Below are 6,000 nucleotides of genomic sequence, written 5' to 3' on the forward strand. Positions count from 1 at the left end.
TGGGTATGGCAGAAGCCTTCTTGAAGGTCACCATTAATCCCACCGTAGAGCCACCAGAACTTACATGGGACTGGGAAACAGACTCTGGGAGGGCACAAACAGGACCTTGTGCACCAGGACCCAGGAGGAAGGAGCAGTGACCCCACAAGAGACTGACCCAGACTTGCCCAGGAGTGCCCAGGAGCGTCCAGCAGAGGCATGGGTTGCCGGTGGCCTGCTGCAGGGTTGGGGCACTAAGCGGAGCACTTTGTGCATGGGACCTTTTGAAGGAGGTCCCCATTATCATTACCTCCACCATAGTCTGGCCTCGGGTCAAATAACAAGATGGGGGACACAGACCCACCCTTCAACAGAAAATCGGATTAAAGATTTACTGAGCATGGCCACGCCCATCAGAACAAGACCCAGTTTCCCCCTCAGTCAGTCTATCCCATCAGGAAGCTTCCATCAGCCTCTTATCCTTCTCCATCAGAGGGCAACAGAATGAAAACCACAATCACAGAAAACTAACCAATCTGATCACACGGACCACAGCCTTGTTTAACTCAATGAAACTATGAGCCATGCTGTGTAGGGCCACCCAAGATGGATGAGTCATGGTAGAGAGTTCTGACAAAACATGATCCACTGGAGAAGGGAATGGCAACCACTTCAGTATTCTTGCCTTGAGAACCCCATGAACAGTATAAAAAGGCAAAAAGGTAGGACACTGAAAGATGAACTCCCCAGGTCAGTAAGTGCTATTGATAGAAAAAGATGTACAACTTGAGAATTGTGCGTTAAGTTTTATTTGGGGCAAAATGAGGACTGCAGCCCAGGAGGCAGCATCTCAGACAGCTCTGAGAGACTGCTCCAAAGCGGCAGTGGGGGAAGATATATAAGGTTTGGTGAAGGGGGGGTTGAAGACCATGAAGCACTCATGTTTCAAAAGGCTTTTTGTATGATATCATGAGGATCTGATGTCTCCATGAAGGGATCTAGATATGAGGAGATGCAAGGTGTGAGATCATAAAATCTGTTCCTAAAAATGTCCAACTATCTAAAGACCTGTCCCACCAGATTCCCTGGAGCACAGAGCGCCTCACTCCACCCTGAACTCCCTCAGAGGTTGTTGAAGCTCAACAGCGACAGCAGCATGGGCTTCAGTCTCCGTAGAGGCAGATGGCAAACGCCTTCGTTGTTCGGTCATTGTCAGTGCTCTTGGTAAGTGCCAGTGTGTAGCTGACAGTGCCCAATATGCTACTGGAGATCAGTGGAGAAATAACTCCAGAAAGAATGACGAGACAGAGCCAAAGCAAAAACAACACCCAGCTGTGGATGTGACTGGTGATAGAAGTAAAGTCCAATGCTGTAAAAGGCAATAATGCATAGGAACCTGGAGTGTTAGTTCATGAATCAAGGCAAATTGGAAGTGGTCAAACAGGAGATGGCAAGAGTGAACATTGGTATTTTAGGAATCAGCAAACTAAAATGGACTGGAATGGGTAAATTTAACTCAGATGACCATTATATCTACTACTTAGAAGAAATGGAGTAGCCATCATGGTCAACAAGAGTCCGAAATGCAGTACTTGAATACAATCTCAAAAACAACAAAATGACCTCTGCTCATTTCCAAGGCAAACCATTCAGTATGACAGTAATCTAAGTCTATGCCCTGACCAATAATGCTGAAAAATGCAAAATAGCAAAATGGCTGTCTGAAGAGGCCTTACAAATAGCTGTGAAAAGAAAAGTGAAAAGCAAAGGAGAAAAAGAAAGATATATCCATTTGAATGCAGAGTTCCAAAGAATAGCAAGGACAGATAAGAAAGGCTTCCTCAGTGATCAGTGCAAAGAAATAGAGGAAAACAATAGAATGGGAAAAACTAGAGATCCCTTTGAGGTGGCAAAAATACACAGAAGAACTGTACAAAAAAGATCTTCATGACCCAGGTAATCACAGTGGTGTAATCACTCACCTAGAGCCAGACATCCTGGAATGTGAACTCAAGTGGCCCTGAGGAAGCATCACTATGAACAAAGCTAGTGGAGGTGACGAAATTCCAGCTGAGCTATTTCAAATCCTGAAAGATGATGCTGTGAAAGTGCTACAATCAATATGTCAGCAAATTTGGAAAACTCAGCAGTGGCCACAGAACTGGAAAAGGTCAGTTTTCATTTCAATCCCAAAGAAAGGCAATGCCAAAGAATGCTCAAACTACCGCACAATTGCACTCATTTCACATACTAGTAAAGTGATGCTCAAAATTCTCCAAGCCAGGCTTCAGCAATATGTGAGCTGTGAACTTCCAGATGTTTAAGCTGGATTTAGAAAAGGCAGAGGAACCAGAGATCAAATTGCCAACATCTGCTGGATCATGGAAAGAGCAAGAGAATTCCAGAAAAACATCTATTTCTGCTTTATTGACTATGCCAAAGCCTTGGACTGTGTGGATCACAAGAAACTGTGGAAAATTCTGAAAGAGATGGGAATACCAGACCACCTAGCCTGCCTATTGAGAAATCTGTATGCAGGTCAGGAAGTAACAGTTAGAGCTGGACATGGAACAACAGACTGGTTCCAAATAGGAAAAGAAGTACGTCAAGGCTATATATTGTCACTCTGCTTATTTAACTTCTATGCAGAGTACATCATGAGAAACGCTGGGCTGGAAGAAGCACAAGCTGGAATCAAGACTGCCGGGAGAGATATCAATAACCTCAGATATGCAGATGATACCACCATTATGGCAGAAAATGAAGAAGAACTAAAGAGCTTCTTGATGAAAGTGAAAGAGGAGAGTGAAAAGTTGGCTTAAAGCTCAACATTCAAAAAACTAAGATCATGACATCTGGTCCCATCACTTCATGGCAAATAAATGGAGAAACAGTGAAAACAGTGGCTGACTTTATTTTGGGGGGCTCCAAAATCACTACAGATGGTGACTGCAGCCATGAAATTAAAAGACACTTGCTCCTTGGAAGGAAATTTATGACTAACCTAGAGAGCATATTAAAGAGCACAGACATTACTTTACCAACAAAGATCTGTCTAGTAAAAGCTATGGTTTTTCCTGTGGTCATGTATGGATGTGAGAGTTGGACTATAAAGAAGGCTGAGCACTGAAGAATTGATGCTTTTGAAGTGTGGTGTTGGAGAAGACTCTTGAGAGTACCTTGGACTGCAAGGAGATCCAATCAGTCCATCCTAAAGATTAGTCCTGAGTGTTCATTGGAAGGACTGATGTTGAAACTGAAACTCCAATACTTTGGCCATGTGATGCAAAGAGCTGACTCATTTGAAAAGACCCTGATGCTGGGCAAGATCAAAGGCAGGAGGAGAGGGGAACGACAGAGGATGAGATGGTTGGATGGCATCACCGACTCAATGAAGATGAGTTTGAGCAGACTACGGGAGTTGGTGATGGACAGGAAGGCCTAGCGTGCTATGGTCCATGGGGTCGCAAAGAGTTGGACATGACTGAGCAACTGAACTGAACTGAACTGCGCAAAGCTGAAGAAGCTGAAGTTGTATCTTGTAAAGATCTTCAGAATCTGGCCTTAATCTTTTCCTTCTGGCTATGGTGATGTGAACTGGGATATAAATCACTAGTGATTGGCTCCCATCCTCTGTCCAGCCCACCTTCAAATATGCTAGTGAGGACCCTTTCTCACAGGTCCTTGTCTTTCAGATGGAGGGGTGATTAGCAAGTGACTGTCTTCTGGTGAGATGGAAACAGTGTCAACCTTCCGTTCAGAAGCAACATGATGTGTATGTTTGGGAAGTCTTGGAAAACAGAAAACATGGGCTCACCAAACTGCTCTCTGAGGGGCGAGGGCTGCCACAGGGCAGCTGCTAACTGTGGGGACTCTGGGTCCCCGAATCAAGTCACCAGAAACCAAAGAGCCTGTCTCTGTTATAACAAGTCCAGAAAGCCTGCAACGACTGCTGTCCATCTGAAGCTGCTTCAGCCTTTATTCCAGGCTGTCCACTCCTCACCTGTCAGGGAAGAAGCTTCTTTTCTCCTCAACTGGACAGTCCTCTTCTCCCCACCTCACTGGGCAGTCACCAGAGTTGCTCATATCTCAGCAAGGCCAATTCAAAGGATCTTAAAATCTATCTTCAACGTTCCGCCTGCAAACAGCTGAGTAAGAGACTGCTCCATAGCTTATACTTCAGTGGAGGAGAAGCAGGTGTCAACAGCTCTGAGTGTATCAGTCTCCACCTAGAACCTTCCATGATTGTCACTTGTCCAGCCAAGATGACTCTTGGCCCGGCAGCAAAGATCTCCACAATCTCTCTAATTTTCAGGCAGCGTGGTGATTATGAGTGACACCAGAGCCTGATCCTCTGATTTGAACCCTGCCCCCCAGCACTCCTTACTAAACGACCTTAATCTCTCAGAGGTTTCCATGGTGTCCACGTCTGTAAATGGGAGAGAATGGTAGTGATGGACCCTGTCCTGTTCTGTGATGGTTTTGAGGACTGAGATAAAACACATCAAGTGCTTAGCACAGAGCTCCTTCAACACATGGCAAGGATTCAATGAAGCAAAGGTTGGTAAACTGGCCAGTGGCCCAAACCAGTCCCCTGCCTGTTTTTATAAATATTATTGAGACACACCCCACCCTCACCGACTATGACTGCATTGGTGGTACACCTTAAGAGTTAAGTAGCTGCAGCAGAGACCACATTGCCCTCACAGTCTAAAAGATTTACCATCTGGCCCTTTACAGAAAAACTGCTGGACTCCTGCAATAAATGCTAAATTATTTTGTTTTATTCCACTCAAACTGCTCACCGTTCCTTGAGTGAACCCTGCAATTCCGGCCTTTGCCCAGGCATCCCCTTCACCTAGAAAGCCCTTTCCACCCAGCTGATACATACAGCACCGAACACAGCACCTGACTCTAGCCCCGCTCCGCAACTGTTTCTTCCCCATCTTCCCAGCTCTGAAATATGATGTTTCCGAGGTACTCCTGATTCTGTTACCACTGAAAGCAGCAGCTTCTTTGCATCAATTTCTGTAATACCTCATTCAAGCAAACTTCTGACACTTTTCAGATAGAGCTTTATCTAGCTTTCTGTGTCCCTATTCCTTTACTTTTTCAACAGAACCTCAGTAAATATTTTTTGAACAAATGGCAACCACACTACATCGTAATATGAGTCTTCAGGATCTTGGACACACACTGCCCCCCACCCCTCAGGACCCGGTTCAAGCGTCATCTTCTACAGGAAGCCATCCCTGAGCACACAGATTGGAGAGGTGTGTAGACTCAGTCTAGCACCACAGAGACCCAATCTGATCAGGAATATACTTGGAGTCCAGAGCAGACTCTGGAAACTGAGCAGATATTACTCTATTAGTTCTCTCGGATATCCACCCCACCCCACCAAAGCTGAATCCACCTCACATGGACCCCAAACATCACTTAATGTTCCTCCCCCTCCTCTTATTCTATTTTTTAAATTGTGAAATAACATCATAGGCCAATTATATACACATATACATATATCGTTTAAGTAATATATAGCTTAACGAGTAAATAGTAACAAAGCAAGAGCAAACAAGCCACTACCCAGATTAGACCACAGAACTTTGTCAGTGACTTTGACACCCTCTGTGAGCCCATCTCCATCAACAACCCCCTCTCCAATTTCCACTATGGAGGGCGCCGTTCTGATTTGCATTTTGGTGGTGGTTTAGTCGCTAAGTCATGTCCAACACTTGCGACCCCATGGACTGTAGCCCACCAGGCTCCTCTGTTCATGGGATTCTCCAGGCAAGAATTTCAGAGTGGGTTGCCATTTCCTTCTCCAGGATTTTCATGTTACTTAGTTTCAGTAGAACTTTCCTTTCAGTTCTACCCCATACATGCATAGCTCCAAACACTGTATTATTGACTGTTGCCTGTCCTTCAACGTATAATGAGATTTTGCTGGATGCATGCTTCTGTGACTTGCTTTTTTGTTTCTTTTCGCTTTGTTTTTTGCATTTGCTAATATTGATACAG

The sequence above is a fragment of the Ovis canadensis genome, chromosome 4 (genome assembly GCF_042477335.2).
Source record: "Ovis canadensis isolate MfBH-ARS-UI-01 breed Bighorn chromosome 4, ARS-UI_OviCan_v2, whole genome shotgun sequence".
Lineage (NCBI taxonomy): Eukaryota > Metazoa > Chordata > Mammalia > Artiodactyla > Bovidae > Ovis > Ovis canadensis.